The sequence below is a fragment of the Terrapene carolina genome, unplaced genomic scaffold (assembly GCF_002925995.2).
Source record: "Terrapene carolina triunguis isolate 2854851 unplaced genomic scaffold, T_m_triunguis-2.0 Scaffold146, whole genome shotgun sequence".
Taxonomy (NCBI): domain Eukaryota; kingdom Metazoa; phylum Chordata; order Testudines; family Emydidae; genus Terrapene; species Terrapene triunguis.
Window position 1 is genome coordinate 2,990,015 of NW_020664497.1, and position 27,384 is coordinate 3,017,398.

Consider the following 27,384-nt stretch of genomic DNA (forward strand, 5'->3'; position numbering starts at 1 on the left):
TTCAGTCACTTAGGTACCTAACTCACATTGAAATCATGGAAATTTCACATCTAGGTGGTTTGTTCGGAAAATTGCACTAGGTGCCTAAATACTTTTTCATATCTGGCCTCAACTTGCCTAACATCAAACAGGAAGTCTGTGGCAGAGCAGGGACTTGAACTCAGGCTTCCCAAGTCCTAGACCAATATCCTGGATCTATTCTGCTTTCAGGGACTGTTCAGAAAAAAAGAAATCCATATTGTAGTTTCCGTATATTATTTTCCATAGATAGCTGTGAAGTGAAAATTATGGCAAAATTAGGTTGGAACTGGCAGAACATTATGCACCAAAAGTGTTTATCAAACTTTAACATCTGTGAGCATGCAAAATCAGACATGATTAATTTTTTTTTGTTTCCATATCCTCCTGCAAAACTGCACAGCTTGTCTGCTTCAGCAAAGCAAGGCATTACAGAGGTAGAATGCAGTAATTCTTTAAAATCAAAGTGAGTATAACAAGATTGTTCAGGGAATTTTCTCAATATCCCCTATACAGCTGCCTGGGCAACTGGTCAACTAGTGAGGCATGTTCACATTTTTACAGTTCCTGCACTAAGCATTACATTACTACTATGTCCAGTGCATTAGATTTTATATCACCTGACATTCTTTACCATTTGGGTGTACATGAGCAGATTGCAATGTACAGACCTGGCCTTTTAAACCCGAGCAGTCCTTGCCCACGTGACTAATTCCAATTAAGCCAATAGGATGACTTGCTTAAGTAAGAGTTTGCAGGACTAGAACCTGTATTTTATCCCCTTAAAAACAACAAAAATAATTGTGTAAAGAAAAAATATCATATTTCACAAGTGAATGTTTTGGGGGTTATGTTTTAAAATTACATGCTTTCAAGATGAGCAGGCTCTATGATAAAAAAAAATCTGATTAGTTATTGTTGCAGTGGCATACATATACCTACATATTATATCTAGGTCCCAGGGGAAATGACTCTTGATAATGGGCCAAATTCTTCCCTTAACTGAGCAGAATTAGGCCCAATGTTTTCAAGCCGGGGGAAGGTTTGATCATAACTGGAGAGAGAGACAAGGGCAGAGGAGTGTATGTTAAGTTTTCTCCTCATATCGCATCCTCTGCTCGCTTATCTTCAATGTCACTTTCAAAGGGAATATGTTGCCTTCTCTTCCTGTATGGAGATATGATATACTCAAGCAGGAACACCAGAGGAGACAAGTAAGTTGTTATGACTACCGTGGAAGATTCAAAATTAATCCAGAAATCTGAGTGTTACATAAAACAGATAATGGAATTAGAGAGAATCACATAATGGTAAAAAAATAATAATAATAAGAGTGCACTAGTCAATGCTCCCACACCATGCTGTTATCATCCCTTCTGGAGCATTTTTAACTGCCTGATTGTACCAGGCTGTTAAAGATTGTGGTTAGACAGAGACAGGTCTGTGCTAGCCTATCTGCAATTTGTACTTTCTGCCATATGCTGCTGAAGTGAAATCGGAACATTACATGACTTCATGTTACTGACAGTGAGCTAGAGGGTGTTTGCTGTGTGTACTAGTGCCACCTACAGTGGGCTGACTGAAGCTGTTGGGTTTCTGATTCTCATTTGTTTCAACAGTGCAACAGCACTGAACTGAACATAACTCCTTAGAACAAGCAACATAACATTCATCTGAAACATACGAAAATATACTTAAAATAGCAAAAGGAGCTGTTTCATTATACAGACAAGTTGGCACAGAAGATAACAATGCTATTCAGACAATGAAACAATCAGGCAGACAGATCAAAATAGAGGGATAGAGACCACTAAACTGTCAAGCAGTTGCAGTCCAAACCAGCTGACGTTTACTGACAGACATGCAGCCAGACAACTGATAAATTATATAGCATGGAGAGGTAGATGATCCAGAGATGGATACATTAGATTAAATTTTTGTGCTTTGAAATGAGTCATTTTATCTCGTTAGATTGTTATTATTCCATTTTCAACATACTATAGCCATGATTCTTGTTATTTTGTGCTAACTCTATCTGCATGTGTTTGGTAAAAGGAAAGTATAGGAATCAGCATTAAAAAAAAGAAGAGAAATTCAACAGAGAAAGTGGCAGCCAGACATGTGTGTGTTTTCTGGGAAAGGGAGCTTTTGTGGTTAAGGCCCTAGATGGGACTCAGATTAGAGTTCGTCTTCCATGTCTGTCACAGTCTTCTTGTATGATCTTGGTCAAGTCACTTCGCTTCTTTGAGCCTCAGTTCCCATCTGTAAAATAGGGTAATAGTTCCTTTCTCCCACTATTTGTCTGACTTGTCTGTTTAAACTGTAAGCTCTTGGGGGAAGGAACTCTCTTAATATGTGCATGTATAGCACAGTTCTTGGCACAATGGGGTCCTGATCTCAGCTGGGACCATAGATGCTCCTAGAATACAAATAAAATACTTAAAACATTGTTCAAAATATTTAAAAAAAAATCATGTATAAAATCACAGACATCACAATAATCCCATAACAGAAATGTAATGCTCTTATTTTTTGTGATATCACAAGAGGTGACACAGGAAGTCTGGATAGTTAGGAATTAAACATAGATCTACTGGATCCTAGTCCAGTGTCTTTACTAGAAGACAATCCATCCCCAGACTGCAGTCTCACCTACAGCCCCACTGCAATGTTTCCAGGAACACAGGAGATCATCCTACTTCATTCCACAAATTTAACAATAAAGACTGCTGGTATAAAGGAGCAAATCCTCCCCCAACCCAAGGAGCTATGGTTATCACCTTTATCAAACCCCTATTCTTCACCAACTTGCCATCAGAGATGGGGAGGGATAGCTCAGTGGTTTGAGTATTGGTCTACTAAACCTAGGGCTGTGAGTTCAATCCTTAAAGAGACCATTTAGGGATGTGGGGCAAAAATCTACCTGGGGATTGGTCCTGCTTTAAACAGGGGGTTGGACTAGATGACCTTCTAACCCTGATATTCCATGATCTTACAAGCCAAAGGCTGAGCTTTAGGCTTGGATTCAGGCCCCTGGAACAAAAGCCTGTCACATGGAAATTATATTGTTGCTGAACAATGCTTTTAGAGCCTAGAGCCTAGAGTTTCTTAAATGAAAAGCAACTACTACTGAGTCAGAATATTTATGGCCCAAAAGATTGCAGGACATCAATATTAAAGCATTAGAATGATGTTAAACTAACATTAAGAATAAGCTACACCCACAAAAGCTAAGATTAAAACTCTCACTACTCACAATCCTCATTTTATGTAGTTTTTGAAGCATTCATTATAGGTATGTTAGACCACTTACCAATGAACAGTTGGTGGCTGGAGGGGGAGGATGAATAAAACACTGGGAGTTGTATTTTCTCCTCACGAAAAATCCCTGTTGAGCATAGAAAAGCCAGGAACTGCAAGTATGAAAATATTAATGCTGAATTCATTACCTATTTGTATTAGTTACACCTATTTGTATTACAGTTACACCCTGAGGTCACAACTGAGAGGTACCTCATTGGACTAGGAGATGTACAGAAGAAAAGCAAGGCAGTTAAAACTCCAAAGTGTTTACAATTAAAACAAGAGAACATCAAAACATAAGACCAGTCAGAGTGGATCAGACAAATATCCATCTAGCCCAGTATCCTGTCTCTTCCAGTGGCCAGAACCAGAGCTTCCAGGAAGTGTACGGAACAAGGCAATTTTTAAGACATCTACCCTGTTTTCCCCTCCTGGCTTCTGGCAGTCAGAGGTTTAGGGTAGCCCTGAGTATGGGCCTGTATCAATGACCATCTTGGCTAATAGCCATTGATGGACCTATCCTCTATGAGCTTATCTAGTTTTTTTGAACTCAGTTATACTTTTGGCCATCACAATATCCCATGGCAATGAGTTCCACAGGTTAACTGTGCATTGTGTGGAAAAAGTACTTCCTCCTATTGTATTAAACTTGCTGCCTATTAATTTCACCAGATGACACCAGTTTTTGTATTGTGGGAAAAGGGTAAAAACACTTTTCTATTAACTTTTTCCACGCCATTCATGATTTTATAAATAATCATATCACTCCTTAGTCATCTCAGAGAACAGGGGCCGCTAACAGGGAGTTTCAAGAGGGAGTTTGGAAGGGGAGTGGGAAGGGGGCAAGGTACACTTGCCATTCTTTAAAACCTTTAACCTAAACTATAATCAAATCTTCTTGATTTAAACAAAAACCCTTTCATTAACCTAGGTAGCTGTAGGAGAGATTGCAGGCAGAAGCCCAGCAGCAGATTGGGGGCCATCCAGTTTATTGCGCTGAGTGCAGCATGTATGATTACCTGCCCTGTGTGTGGGTGGTGTATGTGTGCATTCGGTGCAAGGAGCTCCTGGCCCTCAGAGACCGAGTACAGGCTTTGGAGGCCAGGGTGGTGGAACTGAAGGAGCTAAGGGAGGCAGAGAGGTATGTTGATGAGGCTTTCCAGGACACTGTAGATTTGTCCCACCTCCGGTCAGACAGCCCCTGCACTGTTAAGGGGGATGAAAGGCTCGGGGAAGGAGAGCAGTCAACGAGAGCAGAGGGAAACCTTCCCATAGTTGGGACCCTCCTTCCAGATGATGTCGGGGTATCCTCTCGCACTGAGGTTACCTCTCCGGGGGAGGAAACTCTAGTCATTAGGAAAAGGCAGGTGTTAGTAACGGGAGATTCAATCATTAGAAACATAGATAGCTGGGTTTGTGATGACCGGGAGAACCGTATGGTGACCTGCCTGCCTGGTGCGAAGGTTGCGGCTCTCTCGAGGCATCTAGATAGACTTATGTGTAGTGCTGGGGTGGAGCCGGTGGTCATGGTACATGTAGGTACCAATGACATAGGGAAGGGTAGGAGAGACGTCCTGTAGGCCAAATTTAGGCTGCTAGGAAAGAGACTGAAATCCAGGACCTCTATGGTGGCATTCTCAGAAATGCTCCCAGTTCCACGCGCAGGGCCAGGTAGGCAGGCAGAGCTTCAGAGCCACAATGTGTGGATGAGACGATGGTGTAGAGAGGAGGGATTTAGATTTATTAGGAACTGGGGAAACTTTTGAGATGGGGGGAGCCTATACAGGAAGGATGGGTTCCAACTAAACCACAGTGGATCCAGACTGCTGGCACTTAACATTAAAAATGTTGCAGAGCAGTTTTTAAACTAAGAGAAGGGGGAAAGCTGATTGCTGCAGCGGAGCACGTGGATCGGACAGAGACTTCTCTTAGAGGAGAATCTATTGATAGAGATTCTCTAGGTTCTAGTCAGGAGGAGAGGATGGAAGAGGATAAAGTATGGGCCAGATCAGATGAGAAACATTCACATAGAAAAAATCTGACACATCAGAAAAGGGCAGACAAATAAACAGTGACAAGTTTTTAAAGTGCTTGTACACAAATGCTAGAAGTCTAAATAATAAGATGGGTGAACTAGAGTGCCTCGTGTTAAAAGAGGATATTGATATAATAGGCATCACAGAAATCTGGTGGAGTGGGGACAATCAATGGGACACAATCATTCCAGGGTACCAAATATATCCGAAGGACAGAACAGGTCGTGCGGGGGGAAAGAGGGAGTGGCACTATATGTGAAAGAAAATGTAGACTCAAATGAAGTAAAAATCTTAAATGAATCCACATGATCCATAGAATCTCTATGGATAGTAATTCCATGCTCTAATAAGAATATAACAGGAGGGATCTATTATCGACCACCTGACCAGGACAGTGATAGTGACGATGAAATGCTAACGGAGGTTAGAGAGGCGATCAAAATAAAGAACTCGATAATAGTGGGGGATTTCAATTATCCCATATTCACTGGGTACATGTCACCTCAAGATGAAATGCAGAGACAAAAATTTTCGATACTTTAAATGACTGCTTCTTAGAGCAGCTGGTACAGGAACCCACAAGGGGAGAGGCAATTCTCGATTTAGTCCTGAGTAGAGCACAGGATCTGGTCCAAGAGGTAACTATAACAGGACCGCTTGGAAATAGTGACCATAATATAACAACATTTAACATTCCTGTGGTGGGAAGAACACCTCAACAGCCCAACACTGTGGCATTTAATTTCAGAAAGGGAAACTATGCAAAAATGAGGAGGTTAAGTTTGCAGATAAGACTAAACTGCTCAAGATAGTTAAGACCAAAGCAGACTGAAGAACTTCAAAAAGATCTCACAAAACTAAGTGATTGGGCAACAAAATGGCAAATGAAATTTAATATGGATAAATGTAAAGTAATGCACATTGGAAAAAATAACCCCAACTATACATACAATATGATAGGGGCTAATTTAGCTACAACTAATCAGGAGAGAGATCTTGGAGTCATCGTGGATAGTTCTCTGAAGACGTCCATGCAGTGTGCAGCGGAAGTCAAAAAAGCAAACAGGATGTTAGGAATCATTAAAAAAGGGATAGAGAATAAGACGGAGAATATCTTATTGCCCTTATATAAATCCATGGTATGCCCACATCTTGAATACTGCATACAGATGTGGTCTCCTCATCTCAAAAAAGATATACTGGCATTAGACAAGGTTCAGAAAAGGGCAACTAAAATGATTAGGTGTTTGGAATGGGTCCCATACGAGGAGAAATTAAAGAGGCTAGGACTTTTCAGCTTGGAAAAGAGGAGACTAAGGGGGGATATGATAGAGGTATATAAAATCATGAGTGGTGTAGAGAAAGTGAATAAGGAAAAGTTATTTACTTGTTCCCATAATATAAGAACTAGGGGCCACCAAATGAAATTAATGGGCAGCAGGTTTAAAACAAACAAAAGGAAGTTTTTTTTCATACAGTGCACAGTCAACCTGTGGAACTCCTTGCCTGAGGAGGTTGTGAAGGCTAGAACTAGAACAGGGTTTAAAAGAGAACTAGATAAATTTATGGAGGTTAAGTCCATTAATAGCTATTAGCCAGGATGGGTAAGGAATGGTGTCCCTTGCCTCTGTTTGCCAGAGGGTGGAGATGGATGGCAGGAGAGAGATCACTTGATCATTACCTGTTAGGTTCACTCCCTCTGGGGCACCTGGCATTGGCCACTGTCGGTAGACAGAATACTGGTCTGGATGGACCTTTGGTCTGATCCAGTATGGCCATTCTTATGTTCTCTAATTTTTTTAGTCTTTCCTCTTATGGAAGCTGCTCCATATTCTTGGTCCATACCGTTCCATATTCTGTTTCCCATCTCTGACGCTTTTCCAGTTCCACTATATCCTTTCTAAGATGGGATGACCAGAACTGCACGCAGTATTCAAGGTGTGGGCGTATCATGGATTTATATAGTGGCATTATGATATTTTCCATCCCTTTCCTAATAGTTCCTAAATTACACTTTGTGACCATTGTTCTGTACTGGTCTAACATTTTCAGAGATAAAAAATAATGCCAAGATCTCTTTCTTGAGTGGTAACATCTTCTCTACAACCCAGCATTATATAGTAAAAGCTGTTTTATCTAGCACTTCACCAAGCAGAAAACTTTATAAACCAGCATTTCTGATCTTCATTGAAAGTCCGGTTTATAGTCCCGTTGGTGTGGAGCCGGCAGGGGGTTGGGGCATGGGGGGGGGTGCTGGATCCGGAGGCCGCTTACCTCGGGCAGCTCCCTGCAAGTGAAGACCTGTTCTGGCGGAGGTGCGGCAGAGAGCTCTGTGCCCTGCCCCCACCTGCAGGTGCCACCCCTGCCCTCAGGCACCACCCCCACAGCTCCCATTGGCCGCTGTTCCCAGTGAATGTGAGCTGGAGGCAGTGCTCAGGGCAGGGGCAGAGTGCAGAGCTGCCTGCCATGCCTCCGCCTAGGAGCAGCCGGGACAGGTCGCCGCTTGCGGGAAGTCGCCCAAGGTGAACACCCCCCAGATCCAGCACCCCACACCCCCTCCCACACCCAGACTCCCTCTCAGAGCCCACGTCTTGCACCCCTTCCCTCACTCAAACTCTCTCCCTCTTAGTTAACCCGCATTTTTAACTTACTGGCACCCCCCATTCCCACAACATGCCGGATAAAACAGCTTTTACTGTATATGCATATTCCCTAATGTATATTTTTATACTTACTGATGTTGAATTTCACCTGCCATTTTGTTGCCCAGTCACTCAAGTTTTTGAGATTCCCCCTATAACTCTTTGCAGTCAGCTTTGAACTTATCTTGAATAATTATCTTGAATAATTGTTTATCATCTGCAAAATTTACTATGTTGAACAGCACAGGTCCCAGTAAAGATCCTTGGGGGACCCTCTCTCCATTGTGAAAAATGACCATTTATTCCTACCCCTTCTTTCCTATCTTTTAACCATGTGAGGACCTTCCCTCAAAACCCATAACTACTTAGTTTCTTTACGAGCTTTTGGTGAGGGCTTTCTGAAGATCCAAGTACACAATATCGACTGGAGCACCCTTATCCACATACCTGCTGACTCCCTCAAAGAATTCTAATAGTTTGGCGAGACAGGACTTCCCTTTACAAGAGCTGTGTTGACTCTTCCCAACAAGTCATGTTTATCTATCTGATAATTCTGTTTGTTACTGTAGTTTCTACCAACTTGCCCATTACTGACGTTTGGCTCACCAGTCTAACTGCCAGGATCATCTCTAGAGCCCTTTTAAAAAATCAGCGTTACGTTAGCTACCTTCCAGTCATCTGGGTACAGAGGCTTGTTAAAGTAATAGATTACATACTACAGTTAGTAGTTCTGCAATTTCATATTTAAGTTCCTTCAGAACTCTTCAGAGAATACCATCTGGTCCTAGTGACTTTTTACTATTAAATTTATCAATTTGTCCCTAAACCTCCTCTATTGACACCTCAATCTGGGACAGTTCCTCAGATTTATCACCCAAAAGAATAGCACTGATATGACAGGAAGGATAATTATCCCAATTCTAAAAAAGAAGAATAAATGACTTGCCCAAAATCACATGACGTTTGTGGCAGCATCTCTTAAGATCAAAGCTAGTACATTTTAGGTTTGTCTGAATAGCTGAATATTGGTGTGATGCTGGCAGTCCAGGTGCTAGCTCATGCCAAGGCCCTGGGCCTTACTGAATACTGACAAATGCATAGCTGGAAACCAGTCTGGCTTTCTTGTGTGTTACTATTGTTGAAATGGATATTAGAGTTATAAAAATGTGTTTAGACTTTATGGAATGATTGTAGGATGCTACATATATTAATCCAAATATCTGTATCCCATGTTAAAAGGTAATGTTTAAATGTTTTCTCTGCAACTATAAAAATGTCCGCTAAGACTGCAAATTCCCCACAGTCAGGGGAGAAGCATTACCAAGTGTGAAATGCTAGTTTACCACAGGCAGGGTTATCTTCTCCCCCCCAATGAAAGAAGGTTTACAGACCTCAGACATTGTGGACAAAAGACTGTTGATTGCTTCCTCTACACACCTGAAGAGGGTATGTGCACAAACCTGTGTCCTATAATACCTTGAATGCTAGAGGAAGGGAATAAAAATGCTTATGAAGGATAAATTGGTATTGTTTTGGTGTCTGGACTCCGAGGGGCAAAGATTCCTAAACATAAGCAAGAGCGCTCCAAACTGCTTGGCTTGGCTTAGCCATAGAGGACATAAAAGCTTGCTTATTATAGAAGCTTCTATTACCTTTTGAATTTAAGATTGTACCTCTTTTGTGTGTGTATGTTTACCAGCTTTAATGTTGTAAATTTCTCTCTTTTAGCTAGTTAATAAATATTTAGTTAGCGTGTTACAAGATTGGCTACAAGTGTGTTCTTTGGTTTGAGATCTGAGGTAAAATTGATCTGTCCCCCCAGAACCTCCAATCTTCCAGCAAGTACAGCTGCTAAGACTAGAGGAATTTAGCCCTAAGCATACTTCATCCCAAACAATGTGATAATGTAAGACTCCACCACCTATATATCATGTTTGTTATTGTAGTGCCAAAAGACCAATCAAGAACGAGACTCAATTGTGCTAGGTTTTGTACAAACACCCAGGTAATCTGACCACATTGAAATTCATGAGATTAAATAAATTAATCCATATTACACACGTTAAATTGTGATACAAACTTCTCGTAGTTCAAGAATTTAGATCTTAAAAAAACCCATGAAAAATTACATTTTGCATTGCCAAATGATAAGATAATTTTGGTCTGAAAAGTGAAGAAAACATCATGGTTCGAACTGGGAAAGGAGGAGGAAATGTGTTAAATAATTGGGAAAATTTTGTGAAATTTCTCAAATAAATTGTGCATTCCATGTATGGTTTCCTTAACTCTAATAATGGATAAATGCTGTTGTATGTCTGATATGCCTAATGTATTATTTAAGATGGTCAAAATGAAAGGGAGCTGAATTCTGTTCTAATTGAAGTTTATAGTTTGGACAATGGAGAAGATTAAAAGCATACCTTAGGACCTGCCTTTCGTTTTCATGACCACTAAACTTTGGTCAAGATTTTTTCGGTGCCCAACTTGAAATCTTAACGCATCTTTGATTTTCAGAAAGTGCATCAATCCTCTCCTCAAAATCTTCAACAAGTTTAAGGTGTTTCAAGTTGGGCACTCAAAACCCCTAGCCACTTAAAATCTTGGTCTCTGGTTTTAAGCACTGCTTACCTTTTCCTACAGGAAAGGCTAATGAGTCTGACCGATAGGGTATGTCTGCACTGCACCTGGAGGAGCGATTTCCAGTGCAGATAGACTACACTCTAGCTCGGAGCCGTGCTTCTGCTTGAACTAGTACTTGTCTGAGTTGCCACCCATGCCTCCGAATCCACATTGCTTTAGCACATTAGCTTGAGCTGAGGTAGCACAAGTCTGTCCACCTGTGCTTGGAATGACACCTCTCAGCTGAAGCATAGACATACCCAGATCTTCCAGTTCTGTAAAACTAAAAATCTAGCATCTCCCTTTATTCTTCCTAAGTGAGTCAAAAACGAGCCCGTCTCATAAATGCCTAAAACAAATCTATGATGATCACAAACTGTCTTTTCCAGGCTGTGGACGGGATTCTCACTTACACTAAATCCCTCTTACTACATCACTCTGGCAGTTTAAAGGGGCCTTAGATTGGGAATACATTTCCACTCATTTCAAGGCACTTTTTATACTGCAGAAGAGTGGTATAAAGGGACCTTATTGTAAACACAAATTAGGCTCTGTGTTCTGAATGCAATCTGTTATTAAAATTAATAATACATAAAAGCCCCAGATGTCAAACATTTCATGTATTTACTCTAACTCATATTGTGTACTGAATTTTTTTCTAAAACACTGAATATTTTAACCTTGACAATAGTACAATTATATACAAGTCAGCAAGAGCTTGCCTTATTCTTCTATCCTTTGCATGGCAATGGCTGGAGATAACATTCATACATGAAGGGATTAATAATCATCTAATTTATTATATATGGAAAATTATGCAGTTCAGTGAAAAGGTTGTAATTTACCTGTGAATACCATTAATCTACAGTAAACTAGATGTGAAAAAATTCTGGATTGGTGTCACTGATTCAAGACGCATTGTTTCCACTAGTTGCTGGCATGTATGTGAAGAGCATGGATGTGAATGCTCTTGGTGTAGCATTTTGAGGCAAATTAAAATGATCTATAGTAATTGACATCATGTAGATATCATAAAACAGCCAGGCTGCCGTAAACAATATCTATCTTGACTTGGGTAATGTAATATAACAGAGAAGTGAGTTTTGCAAGGCTTTGCGTTGGATGGATGCATATTCTTTAAGTGTTACACTCAAAGAAAAAAACTTGTCAATATAATCAAGCCTTTTTTTAAAATGGAGTCTTTAGAATATATACACAAATTACAATTCCTAATGGCAAATGTTCAAATTTATCAAGGCCTGTTCTCTTTCTAGGTAACTCACAGTATAGGAACCAGGACTTAAATCTTCAGGGGACTTCAGAAACAGCAAGCTCCAGTTGAAATTTACTTTACACAGTTCCTCCACCAGAAGTTAAGCAGAACTTTTATCCCTCCCTGCAACTTCCCAGGCCTCTTCCACTCCTCTTAGATATCCAGCCACCATCCGAAATTCAAACATCCGAAACCGAATTTATCTTTCTTCCTAGTCTCTTCTAACACTCTTTGTTTCCATTGACTGACTCCTCTGCTCTCTATACCCCCATACTCTTGGCATAATCATAGTCTTCTTTCTCCCTCTCCTCATTATATCCAGTCCTTTTGATTCTTGCTCTTTGCTATTCACCAAGTTTATTTTTTCATTATTATCCACAGTGTTAAAAGTGTTATCCAAATTCTGGCTTCATTACAGTGGCAAGAGGTGAGAGGCAATATGCTGTTACTAAAGTCAGCTTCCCCTTCAGCCACTCACTCTATGTCACCTTTTTAATCTTGAATCTCTCTACTGAATCTCTCTCCATTCACCCCCTCTCTTATCCCACCAAATTCAAACTCCTTACCATCACTTGTCAGGACCTCCATAATCTAACTCCATGCACACCCATTTCTCCCATCAGCCTCCTTGCATCTTACATGCTTCATACACTTTTGCCTCACTATCCCATTTTGTCTTTTTACCCATTTTTTCTTTATGTTCTGTCAGGCTACCTTTACACCTGAAACTCTCCTTTTCCTCCTTCAAATCTTTCATTAACACCACTTCCTCCAGTCATCCTTCCTCTGACTTCATCTCCTCTTCAATTATCTCCACACCTTCTCCCCCTTTCCCAAACATTTGTCCTCTATCTCATCTTATTTGTCTTGCTAATACAGATTGCAAGACTTCTGGGGCAGAGGAAATATATTTTATATGTTTTGTGCCAAAGTCAAACTGGACAGCTACCAGAGGGTAGTGGAATTGGTCCTTCAGGATGCTGCTGATCTTGGCATTCTTCTTCTGCTAGTCATATTTCTTCTGGATCTTCTTTGAATGCTTCTTGTTTAAGATTTCCTCCTCTTCAGGAGTCAGTCTAGCACCCTTCTTGTGTCCAAGGGGCAAGGCATAGCGGGCTTCATACCACTGTCGATATAGGGTTCTAGCATAAAGAATGATGCAGTTGTTCACCAGGGTCTTTGTCTGCACCAGCTCATTGTTGGAAGCATTGTAGATCATATCAGTGATTCTGGTCTTGTGAGGGGCAGCATTCAGAGCCCCAAGAGAAGTTGCCAATGTTCAACTGCAGAGCACCATATTTCTTGTTACCACCATGAACCCTCACTATGTGAATTGGCATGGGCCAAACTTGGTGTTGGCAGGAAATCGCCCAACTCAGACTTCTTCTTCTTGTGGTAGGGCTTCCTTTTGCCCCCAGACTTGTGACGCTTGTGCCACTTGGAAGGCAGATATATCAGCCCTAGAATAGTAATTACCCCACCATGAGCTGAAAAGAGGTTACTTAAGATCAACTAGGGACACTTGAGTTCAATTATGGGCTGTGTGTGACCTTTAAAAACCCCTCCTTCTGGTGAGGAGGTGGGAAGAGAGGAGAGACAAGCTGCAGCAGGGCTAGTGGCAACAGAGAGAAAGACTTCTCCCTGGGTGAAAGGCTGCTCTCTTCCCTATAGGGGAAACACCCTATTTAATGGACTGTTTGGGGAAGGACTGGTACTCAGAGGCCAGCATAACAAGTCAACACCCCAGAGATGGGGCAGGGAGAGATTCCCTTTTTGTGTTATGAATTTGTGTGGGGTTTTTTTTGCTTGCTGAAGAGCATTCCTTGGGCTTACCCTGGGCCCACCTTGTAAATACTGAAAAATAAAACCTAAGTGAGGAATAAAAACTTTCCAGAGTGGGACTGATTTACTCCAGGGCCCCCTTTGGCACAGGGGGAAATGCTGAGCCCAGCAAGGTAAAGGAGGTACCTTGCCACAGTTTGTAAAGAACCAAATAAATTTACATCACTATATAAAAGTTTGATAACAGCCATAAAGTACACCTCTTAAAATTTTAAGATATTTGACATCCACTAAGTACTAAGATTTGTTGTCAATGCAAAATGGAAGCTAGGTAATGAGAAATTTAGGATGTTTAGAAGTGTGTGAATGAGAAAAGAGAAGTAGACTTGCACACAGTATATAAAGGAAGGCTAGGGAGACAGTAAGTAAGCAGGTTTTGGAGGATTCATGGCTGGAATAGAATCATCCAGGCTGGAAATTAAAGATAATAAATCCAACGTGGGTTTTTTTGGTGGACATTTGTCAAAATACCCTCTGGGCTGGACAGAGTAAAATGCTGAAGAGAGTAAAAAAATTGGTTCTTTCTTATGGAGAGAATAAAATCAGTTATATAATAGGAAAAGGCAATGCTGGAATAAGAGAAAAATATATTCCTACCATTTTTCAAGTTATAGCCCCAGTGTTAGTCAAAACTAAGTCAAAAAATAAAATTTTTCTGAAAGTTCTCTCTGTAGTGTATATAAGAAAAGATCCTCTGGGCAGTATTTAATTCAAAGGAGCAAACCCCCTAAAGTGCAGAGCCCATTGGATCAACACTTGTTATGAACCAAAACCATTATGTAGGACCAATCTGTGGCTGACATTGAAATAAATGAAGCTACACAGATTTAATATAGCTGAGGATATGCCTGAGTTAATGGTTCAAAGGTAGTATACTTCAGATAGTGAATAAGGGGATCAAATGGGCCTGATTCACCCCTAGTAAAACTATTGAATTGAGTGGAAATACAGAGATTTCTCACTTTGAAAAACTGTGAATACATTTGAAGTGAGGTTTCCCAATTCCCATTACCCATAGGTGTCATAAATAATTGTCTACTCACTCAGCAGGTCTTTGCCACTGGAGATTTGAGTAGCTGCATGTGCATATCTGGACAAGTGATCAATGCAGAACTTAAACACTTTAAAGTTGGTTGCCAGTGACACCTACCAGGGATTACCTTTGAAATGCAGTTTCCTCCAAGGCAGCCAAAAATCCTACCCATATGATATGAGTTGACTAAAAGGTAAGAGCCTGGCAGAATGGCACCCAAGAATGATGCTCTCCATGGAAAGGTTTGTTTCGGGGGTCTATTCCTGCAAAACAAACATCTCCCTGCCCCCGAGGAACATTAAGGATGAGGAAGGGGTTCATCTCTAGATTCCTAAAAATGTGGTTGCTGGATATAAATGGGGTAGAAGCTGGGATTTCAAGGCCAAACTCCCAGGTCCCTCCTCCAGTTCAAGGGGAATAGCTATTGTAGGAAACATGTCACCACTTGGTAAATTTATTTCTATTCAGATCAGAATTTGATCCCAAATATTCCTATGTCCACATCTTGACCTCCAATCCTGCTAACATACCGTGAAGCAAGTCCTATACATACTAATTGGATTTTATGTACATATAAGAAAGGATTTCCTTTTCTTCCAAGGCATGTTCTGGTTCAACAGACATTTTTGCAATTAAGTAGATGTTAAATCTCCATCCTTTTGACATCATATTTCAAATTTCAAATGGTGTTCTGTTAACTTACAATCTATGTTACTGTGTATCTTCATCCCCTTTTTAAAATTAGGGGCTAAATAGAGCTGCTTATGTTTTTTCAATCAAAAGCTGAACACAACAGAGGGGTTTTTTTGTTTTTTTGTTTTTTGACCAAACATGAAATTGTCTATTTATTTTTGGTGGGGAAAATACAAATTCATTTTTAAAAGGTGTGTTTCAAACTGGAAGGAGTGGACTAAGATGAGAATTTTTCCCCCCTCACCAAAACACTGTGTTTTTTGTCAAAACAGACATTTCAAACAAACCATATTATTTCTTAGGAAATTTTTCACAGAAAATACTTGATTTGACCAATTTTAGAGGTAAAGATTGCGGACCAGAAACGGAGTTCCACTTTCAGCTACAGTACAGTATTTCAGATGGGAAATTCCATCTCTGATGTCTCTGAGGTTCTGTACAATAAAAAGTTACCTCCTAAAGAATAGCATAATGTGAATGGTAGCTACCAATCTGAGATAACAGTATCTGAAAGCCATACAGTGCACACTCTACTTTCCTCTGTAATAAAAGCCCAAATGTTAGCTGAACAAGAGAGCTTGCAACAAGGTTTTTGTGTGTACAGAAACTGGCCATTTCTCTACTCCCCAAAGTAATCCTCCCACTCACCCAGCTGCAAGGAAAGGAAGGCGGTGCAATAGTGATGGAGTGGTGTGTTTTTCACTGGGCAGAGTGGGAAGAGGGAATTGGGAATGAGATTAGTGGCTGGAACAACAAAGCATTAATAGAATTCTATTTGTAAAACAACTGTGGAGACTTTCCCCAAAATCTGTTTGCTACTCAGAAGCTGCCAAACATAAACCTAAACAGTGTGCCCAACCACATACATCTGGACATATGCCAGTGCAATCCATCTGCATCACTCCATTTGCCTGTTACTTTTGTTAGGATGGATTTAAAAAACAAAAAAAACCACCCCAAACATTCCTCCTCTTTTTCCATGCTTCTGATTTTTTTCTACTATCAGCCTTTATCAGTGATTCTTTGAAACAATATATCCTCTTGGCCCAGCCAGATATTCTGAGGTAAATAGTTCATTTCTAAAACATTTAACCTCAGCGTGTATGAGGGGAATCTCTGGACACATTTACTTTTCTGTACACCTTAGTTATAATAAACTCCATTGGAATTATTTAGCAAACACCTAGTAATTCAGAGACTTATATCGGCTTATCACAGTGTGCGCTTTGCATCTCAGATAGTTAGAATTGCTCTGATTATTTAAATTGTAGTTGCTAAGTTAGAGGCACACTTACATAAGTACTGCTTTTCTAGTGGACTCCCACCTATCCCTGACAAAGCGTGCTACAATGGCTTCTTGAGAGTGATGAAGTACAGAAAGCTGTGATTAATAGAGGAGAAAGTGGCACAACATGAAAGTAACATTAAACATTTTAGGCAGGGTGGATTTGATTTAAATCAAATTGATTTAAATCACTAGTCAGGAAGACTCGATTTAATCATGGATTTCTACAGAAAAGTGTATTCTTGCTGGTTATTATAACCTTAATACATATTCTTCACAACTCAGAGATAGATGTAGGTTTCATTTTTAGAAGGTACACACTATACATTTTTAAAGTGATTTATTTTGAAAACTTTTCAGTTTAGTTTTACAGTTACATCAGAAAATGAATGATTGTTTGGTTATTTCATTTACCAAAGGTAATTGAAGCAGATATTTATGAAGTCATTGGGAGGTGAACTATCTCCAATTCAACAGGTTAATCATTAATATTTGGAGGATTTTCTTGCCATAATGTATTAGGAGGAGAACATCACCAGACAGACATTTAAATTGTTTTATTTAACTAAAACATACAACAACAACGTTCTGTATTCTGGATTTTTTTTCCTTCAACAGCAAACATATAATATTTTAACAAAATAAGCATATGAAGTTTTGAATTTAGATAAACATTCAAGTTTTTTAAAATCAGGTTTGTCTTCACCTTCATTTTCCTGTTTGTTCATAATCTAGAAATGAAAAACAAGCTTTCCTGCTTTTTCAGGTCCCAAACGATTTCTCAGTTTGGAATGAATTAGTCCAAAGGAAGAAAATATTCTTTTTACACCGGCAGAAGAAGCTACTGCTATTAAAAGTGAGATTATCACTTCAACAGTCTCTGAATCCAAGTGCTTAAGTGACTTCCACCAGTTCACTGGTGTGACTTTTTTTAAAACATCATCAGCAAACATATATTTCTTGAATGGTTCTTATTCCCAAACTGGGTCTCTTTTAACAGCCTGCTGCCATTATAGGTTTTTCCTTCTAGTGAGAGAATGGTATGGTAGATCTCAAATCAATGAAGGCTACACCCAGAAAGACCTCAAGACTTCTGGAATATGCTGCACTTTTGTTTCTATGGCCTGTCCCTCCCTTCTCACATTTATCTACAGACTTCTCCTTGTCCAGATCTATTCCACCCCCAACAATCTTCTATTCACCGAACTTTTTGAAACTTTGCACTTTTAGAGAGAGGTAAGGGATTGACTCAGTGTACACAAATTTGCAGAGGGACAATAGGGTTGAGTTCTGTTATTTCTCACCTCTCTATATTTATTTATTTAAAAACAATTTTGCCGGTAATAAGCATGTTAGCTCTGGAGACACAAATCCACAGTTTGAGAACTGCAAAACTAAGCATCTCTGATGGTATCTTCTAGACTGAGCACTAAGTCCTATTGGGTAGATAGAAAGATTAATTTAAATAATTGATACAGAATCCCCTGAAATCCCATAAGATTGGGTCCCTAATCCATGAACTACTGGAACTCATTTACAAAACTTTTCTTAAATATTCACCGTACAAGGTATTGTGGCATTAGGTGCTGATCCAGCAAAGTATTTAAGCACATGCTTACCTTTCAGAATGCAAGTAACCCCACTGATGTCAATGGAAATGCTCATGTGTTAAACTAAGCTTGTGCTGAAATGCCTTGCTGGAACAGGGCCTTATTGATGAGAATACTCCAGTGAGCTACTATGCAGATTTTAATCATTTACATTTTCTCTTATTTCTTTTTCTGCTCATTCTATTTCCCACCTTTGTTTAACACCTTCCCTAACTGATGAAAAAGGCAGCAAACTGGTAACAAATCAGCATAACAGAGCACTGAGAGCTGAAAGTAGGCAGTTTAGCACATTTTCACAATAGATACTGCAGTGCATATCAGTCACTCATGAAATATTATGAGAAGAGAAATATGGCACTTAATCCATTCTTAAATAATAAAAAAATTGCTGAAAATGATTAACGAGATGTATAGCAAGTTATTTTTGTCTCCTGCCGTCCTCAAGCTACGAATGCCACAGCTTTGGATCTGATTCCATACCTGAGGCAAAGTGGATTACTATTGTTTTGGTCTTGTTATTGCTGTGTAATCTGCATATTTATGCAACACATTTGTCACAATATTTAAACTCTCCAATGGATGTCTCCTGTATGCGTATTTACCTGGAAGGAGTAATGTTTCTATTTTAATGGCCTGGAAGCCAATGACACTCTGCTTAATGAAAAACTCGTTCCTCTGTGTAGTTGCAATCAAAATTATAATTGCTTATTGAGTTAGACAATTAAGAGGTTAACTTCCAAGCAACTGAACTCAAGGATCTTTTCACCTGTGTGATTATAACCATTCCTATGGACCACAAATATCAAGCCTCCACCTGTTTATTCCCTTTGGCTTTCGCTTTGTTTATGGCATCAATATTGTTCTAGAAAAATATGATTTTCTTGCCATTATCTTTTCGAGGCCTCCCACTCTTCACTGCAGTTTTTCTACGATGCAGTTGATTCAAATCAGCTTTTCCCACTCAGTCTCCATTTCTAAAATTCAACATTTTAATGACAAAACACTCAGAAATAATGGCAATATGATACCTTGAAATGAATGGCAGTTTCTATTCAGGTTCTTATACTCTAGTTTGTTCCAATGTGAGTGTTAGCTTTCATATATTTACTGTATTTTTATTAGAGCTAGTATAATCAGAATAGACTGTGATGCTTTGATCTTGAGCCCTTTACAAATATTAAGTTGCAGAACACTCCTGTGAGGTATGTAGGTAATTAGTAGAGATGTTTGGAAGAAATAGGTAAAAATATCTTCTGAAACCTTTTAAAACCATTAGAATAATCAGATGCATATTTTACAGGAAGGAAAACCCAGGCACAGAAAGATAAGCCCTACACATTCCAGTGAATTCCAATGTTGGGTGCCTGTTTTTTTAAACACATTGAGCCTAAGTTTTGCAAGTACCACGCACACACAACTACAGTTGATGTCAATGTAAATTGCAGATGCCTATCACCTTGAAAATCAGGCCTAGGAATTTAAAGTTGAACACCCAAAATTAGAGGACATTTTTGAAAATATAGGTTTAAGTAGCTGCTCAGACACACAACAAAGTATCTGCAGGATCAGGAAAATAACCTAGTAGTCCTAAATCTCAGTCCCCCGTTTATCACTATGCAAATTAGCTTTTCAAGCTAAGATTTCCACACTATTAAAGTGGTTGCCACTAAAAGTTTGCCAACAAGCAGCAAACTATTACTGCGATTATTTCCTGTTTTAAATATAGAAAAATATTGTCATTTGGGGTTTTTACCCCAAAATGGGGACCACTGCACCTGTAAAAGTACCATTCTTTTCTAGTCTAACTTTCTGAAATGTGATGTAGCAACAGTTGGCTTTTCGGGGAACATTAGCTACTTAAAGCGTTGATGTTGAATGCCCAGTGAGTAAGTCACTCACCTGGGATGTGGGAGACCCAAGTTCTAGTGCTTGCTCTGCCTGATTCAGATGAGGAACTAGAACCTTGGTCTCCCACATGAGTACACTTACCACCAGGCTAGAGTCAGTGTCTCTCTGGTCCAATGAATATTTACTTATACAAAGTAGAACAGTGTCACTGTTCAGGGCACCTGCACCTATATCCCCCCCTCCCTGGTCCAGGAAGTGTGCCCACTTTAGGCTTCAGGGTCTCCTGGCCATTACCTCTTGAGTGAAAACATGTGCCCCGCTCCCTTATGAACAGGGTATGTCCAGGCTGCACAGTTTCCTGACTATACTGTGATATCCCAGCAAGAGACTTGCCTAAGCAGGCCTGCTTATTTTTTCTTCAAAGACTAATAAAAGAGTAATTGCCCACTGTCATGAGGTACCACACAGCTCTTCCTATGCAAGCCTGTTTATTCTTAAGGTAAAAGTACTATTAGAAAATTTATTAAAAATAATAAAAAACTACATTCATGCTAATAAACTTACCAAAGATCACCCCAACTCTAACATGGGCTCTGGCAGGACCAGTCCTTCAAAATCCCACCCCCAAGGGTTTTCCTTTTGGTTTCAAATTCAATGCTTCAGCTCAGAACAAGCACACAGTCTGCTTGGGGCCTTCGTAGACCAAGTCCTTCCAACCCAACCTTGTCTGGGTCTTTTCATGGACCAGAGGTCCTGTCTGTTTGGCGGAACCAGAAGAATGCTCTGAACCTATTTAAAACCAAGCTATTTATACAACAATTGTTTCTTTGTCTGTTGGTCCCTGGAGAATCCAGCTTGAACTAATATATGTGAACCTCTCCCATGGGTGGCTTCAAAGGGTGGAACACCAGAGGAATTACATTAGTACCCTCCTCCTCCTTTAGGAATTATACAATTCCACAACAACATATACACAATTGCCTTTTTAATATAATGTACCACCAAGATATTAACCCTAATTAAATAATGTATATTAATTCCATAATGTTTGTTCAGGATATTGTCAGTCTGTCACAAACAGTTCCTGTGGGAGGGATTGACAGAGACTGATTCAGAGCAAGGACTTGAACTTGGGACTCCGAGATCCCAGGTGAAGTATCCTAACCATTGGACTAATGGCTGCTCTGTGATGGGGCTACGTCTCTCATTTTTTCCATGAAAAATGTCAAGAGATCTCAATTTTGTCTCAATGTGGAACAAAAACAAATCCTGAAAATCAAGTTTATACACTAAACAGAATTCTTGTTTTCTGTCCAGCTCCAGTCAAGTGGCCCTGCACAAACATTTGAAAACATGCTCCCTTCCCAAAAAAAGCTTTTAGAAACTATACAGTTAGTCTCAATGTGAAGTGAGGGGAAAGGCAATTGATGAGGTTCCTACATTTCTAACCAACTCCTGTCAGCAATTGCTCTAAGGTTTAAAATGTGTAGGCAGCTCAATCGGTTGAGAGACTGACTGAAGTAACAGCAGAGATTAAGACCCCTCTCCAGCCAGGCTGTTCATTTTAAATTGCCACACTTTAAATTCAGTATATTTTACAGGACTCCTGTTCTCAGCTTTTTATGTTTTGGGTGACAGATTTGACATATGGCATGATTTTAAAACATTCGGGAGCCATGGAATTCAAGCCATGTATAATACTAATAATGAAAGTCCACTGCCATCTCATCAACCCATTATTATTGTGAGAATCAATAATATATTGAAGTGTTCATTATTACTTATTGAATCAGTGTAACTGAGTTTGTAACTTGAATGTCTTATGAAAATAATGTTTTAAACAAACAAAAACCAAAAGTTTAATACTCCATGACAAAGTCCTGGGAATTTAGTTTCTTAATCACTCATACTGGAGTAGAATTTTAAATTAAGGATTATGGCCCTAGTGATTTTTGCCAGTTTTGCCACTAATTTCAATGGAGCAGGATCCTCATTATGTGGGCTAGCTATACCGGCTGAACAGATCTTCTATTGTAGGGGTAAGATTAATACCACCTGGTCAGCTGAGTAAACTTTAACAACTTAGTTATTTTACTATCACTTCACATGTCATTTCTGCACATCACAATATCCAGAGATCTAGGAGAACAGATGATATACATGTATGGTAAAGTATCAGAGGGGTCGCCGTGTTAGTCTGGATCTGTAAAAAGCAACAGAGAGTCCTGTGGCACCTTTAAGACTAACAGATGTATTGGAGCATGAGCTTTCGTGGGTGAATGCTCACTTTGTCGGATGCATGTACGGTAAACTACATTCCATTGTATTCTGATAAGTCTGGGTCCAATAAGTAATTCTACAGATGATTGAAAATTGCAGACATATGAAATAAATAGCAGTGAGTGTCACTGTAGCAAGTCACTGTAGAAATCACCTTTACAAGAGAAACTGTTCCTGTAGGGGACTAGTATCCTAGAGGATGCAACCATGGCATCCTTAAATTCTTTACAGGTTTAATTTCTGACCATTCTTTTACAAATTGAAGAACTCCCAATGACTTTGTATGTGAGCCTATTAACATGGAAATCAATAGGAAAACAAAAGTATAGAGGGCCCTGTTCTCACCTCATTTTTGATTTACTCTGGTGTAACTCACTCCAGGGAAGGCCATGGAGTTACATCAGTGTAAGGGAGCTGAGAGCAAATACCACAGAGTCTAGAAAGTTTTAAACAAATTGTTGATTTTTAGAAATGCTCATTAATATTTCAAGGCTGTGGCAAAACTATACAAACTTCAAATGCCTTTGTGTTAGCAGAAGTCATAATAACGGAATAGGCAGAAGTACTGGGATCAAGCTCAGTTTCAAAATTGCTAGGGAAAAGCACAAGAGGGAAAGGACCAGGCTAAGGATAGCCTGAACAATTTTCAAAAAAAGACTGCCACCTCTGCTTAGGGCTTTCCCAGACAAAACTATGATTAAATCTTTTCAGTTGTGCCCAAGAAACCTTGAAAGTTCTGGAAAACAGTATGCTGTAAGTTTCAAATGTGTGAGATATGGACTTAAAGCAAGTTCATATTAGAGACAACCAATAAATAATTCCATCGCGGTCATATTGGAAGTGGAAAAAATTCATACAAGAAAGAAAAATTAGTTGTAAAAACGCAGAATACTACAACAGTCTAGTTCAATGAAGAGGCTCTATAGTCACAGCCTGGGTGTGTTTTTGGAGGATACTTACAAGGCTTTGGAATCCCCTTCATCCATGACTGCAGCTTTCATCCAAACCATTTTATACATGAATGCTAAATACAGGTTAGCATCATTACAGTTATTCCTGAGTAGGTCAGCTGGATCTCCTCACCCCTTACTACAGAGTTGATGAGAGCTCATAGTGGTTGTGGCATTCTCTTATGGAAACAAAGTAAATAACCCTATCTACTTTGGAGTAAATACTTTCTGTACCTGCAGGGATTTTTAACCTGTGAAACTGCTCTATAGTCATGTTATATACCTGCTGTCAGATGTGCTGCGCCTAATAGGCCATTACAAGCCTAAACTCTAGTTTTTGGCAGTATGTGCTACATTTTTAATGGACAATGCTAAGAGGAATCAGGGCATTTTTTCTCCCTGCTATGCTAATTGTAGCAAGCATAAAATTCGTTACCGTAATCACTAGTAACTAGTTGACGAGTAGTATTCTGAATATGCTTTCTCCAATCACTAGTAAGGAAAAGCTTCATTGTACATACATATATGTAAACACAAAATTAAATGCAGAGCTGCCTGCTGGATGTCTTCAAACAGTAAAGTGAAATACTGAAAGCTGCTCAGACACACTCATTTCCTGAAATTCTATCACAGGTCATGACTTGGTGTAGGTGGTTCCTGATCTCATATCTACATTGACTACAATGGAGTTACTCCTGATTTATACATGTATACCCAAGAATCCACCTTTCACTGATGTAAATGGAAAGACTCCACTGGGTATTCAATCAGGAACTACAGGAAATCAGAAACAGGTCACCTATGTGTGACAATTTTATTGTTCAAGTGTATTACTACCTTGACAAAAAGCACCTTTTGGCCTTAATTTTCCAGCAGCTTCCATTGACTTAAGTTGTTATGGATGCTCATCCCCTTGGAGGAAAAAACTAAACTAACCAAACCAGGCCCTCTTCTTATTCTCTTCTTAGTTTTGGCTTTTTAAGTTAGTTTATTGTAGCCTATTTACACTGTACTTTATTATTACTTCTATTTCTGAAATTAACTTCTACACAACTCAAACTATTACTACTAATTTTACATACTCTTCTGCATTTCTGTATGGTTATATTGGTCAGTGTCTTGTGCCTTCTTAGATTGGGTGACTTTAAACATTGTCCATACCAATTTCAGAATTCATTAAAGGTGCCAGATGGTTTGCCTTGGAAACTATTGATCCATAGGATGTCTAGCAATGGTGAAAGATTCCCCACACATGCCCTTGAATGAGTCTCAGTTATATTCCACAAGGACCATTTCTACCTTCGGACTTTCTGCTGAGCATGCAGAGTGTTTTAAGTGGCAAGAGGGATGGTGGTTTTTGCAATATGGATCATGGCTTTCTAAGAATTGGAGTGAAAATAACCCACTTCACACAGAGCACCAACCAACCTTTGGTCATTATTGATCTGGACTGTGCTAGATCTGATGGCCTGAGGGTGAAAGCTCCCTATTCTACTACTAATACATTAGCCTTTCAAATTACCACTTGGATAATACAATAGGAAATTCCACAAGCAAAACTGACTCCTTCAGCACAATGACTAGAAGCCATTTCTTATACAATTTATTTTTCTTCAGTAGAAATTACCCTTTTCCATAAACAGCATACACCTTTATCAGGACATGACAAAATTGTCAACAAAGGTCTTACAGATTTGGCAGCAGCCTAGAATGAATTCATATTTATTTGTTCCAATAATGACCTCTGTATAATTGCTTCAAATATGCAAAAGTATAATGACTGAAGCAAACTTGATGATTGCAAAATAGTTACAGTAAAATTGTGGCAAACAATTCACAGCTGTAAAAAACCTTTTCAGAATTTCACTTCTCTCTCACTGCTTTCCTTCAATGGCTTTTTGCCCGAACAAAATTTAAGTTCTTTATTTTCAAGCCTATGATGTGGCATACTAGAGCCCATAACTCTCAGCTTGAGAAAAAACTTTATTCGATATTTCTAAAATGTTCACAGCAGTGTTCTGCAACAAGAGTTCAATAATGGGGATTTAGACAATTTAAAATAATATTAAATACTAGATATTTATACCAGTGTGTGACAGGTGAGATCAGATCAGATCCACTGTACCCAGTATATACAGCGGGCCTAATCCTGAGCTGGTTTAAAAGGATACAGCTGTTTACTTTAGGGGAGTTTCAACTATTTACATAAGCTGAGGATCTGACCCAATGCCTCCTAATTGCTTCATTTTACAATTAATATAACTTACCATAGCTCTCAACCTTAAACAGACATTTGCCTTTCAAGATATACATTTACAGGATTGTAAAGCAAGAGAGGAAAAAAGTGGGGGAGAGAAAGAACCCATGGGGGAGAAAGGAAGATTTTTTAGTTCATTGTGGATGACCAGAGACCAGATCAGAAGGAATATCTTTTGGAAAAACCTGTGGTGGAATAATGGTGCCTGGTACTTATTATAGTCAATTGAGGCTAGCTTTGTTTTCAAACATTATGGACATGTTCCTGCTCCCATTAAAATCAATAATAAAAATTCTATTCACTTCATGCTTCCATCAATCACAGCCAGTACCTTTGATTTCTAGTACCCCTTTCTATCCAATATTATGTTATTTATACAGTACAGGCACTGTTTCATTACCATTTTCTCTCAGATTACATAGTAATCTTATATTAGTGTGGCTGAAGCCATGGGGCTGGTTTCCTTGAAGCAGTTCCAATTTCTTCTAGGGGAGTCTCACATAAATCCAGGGCCGATTGGAAGAAAAGATTCCTCCCCCCTCCCCGCACACACTTTCTTGCCAGATTGTTTTCATTTAAGATTCAGCAAAAATAGAATTTCCTGTTGAATACTGAGTAGGCTATAAATGATCTTGTTTTTCTACATTCATAAACTGGAAACGAGTCATTACGAAGGAGAAATTAATAGGTTTAAAACATGTGCTCCCCGAAAACAGCCAGATGTTCCAAATTTTCTGGAAGAAAATTCCCACCAGGGAAATTAATATTTTTTTTCCTTTGCATCCCCTTGGAAAGCCATGCTAGAGCATGATGCAAAGACAGCCTTAGCATTTTTAGGGGAAAGTGCAAAATATTATTTCCCCCAAAGGGAAACAATTCCTGTCCAGCATCATCATCTGCAATAAACAGGACTAGTCTGAAGATTTGTGGTGGAGAGGAAGAAAAATCAAGGTAATTCTTTGGCATCCGATGAAGTGGGTTTTAGCTTATGCTCAAATAAATTTGTTAGTCTCTAAGGTGCCACAAGTATTCCTCATTCTTCTTGCTGATACAGACTAACACGGCTACCACTGAGACTCCTATCACAGTTGATTTATTTTATTTGAAATGTGTATCAGGGGGAGAGGGACAGAGATGGTTAGATCTCCCCAGCTTCCTGCTGCAGAAATAGAGCTTGAGCCCAATAGCTGTAGTGTTTCATTAGCATGGCATTACATTTTCCAGAATGCCTCCACAAAGGGCTAGACACTTATAAATGAAACACTCTTCCTGGGGCCCAGTAGTTGGCTCAGCTAACAACAAAGGGCTGGCACTATTCCCCTCCAGCTCATCAGTGATTTAAATCTAGCTTCCCCACTCCCAGCAAACTCCCTTTCTTACTTCATTCCACCACCCACCCCCTTGCCATCCCAAGATGGAGAGAAAAATATCAGGTCAGATAGTCTCACTGCTAATTTGCTAGCAGCCTCTTTCCTCTCTTTTACTAATACCCCAGACCACACATTGTATCAGAGAGCTCCAAAGCAGAAATTTTTATACTCTTTGGATACAAATAAGAGAGAAGTCTTAAAGTACTGTCAAGTTAGCAGTGAATGACACACTATGATCCAGGAACTGGGTACCAGATATTCTGGGCCTCTCTACTCAAAAGGGAGAGGTGGAACACACATTACTGGATTTGTGTCAATTAACTGC

The 27,384-nt window shown here is 39.5% G+C and overlaps 1 pseudogene; it reads right to left on the bottom strand.

Moving 5' to 3' along the window:
* Window positions 1–12,744: 12,744 nt before the first annotated feature.
* LOC112113778 lies at window positions 12,745–23,944 on the bottom strand (annotated as a pseudogene).
* Window positions 23,945–27,384: the final 3,440 nt, after the last annotated feature.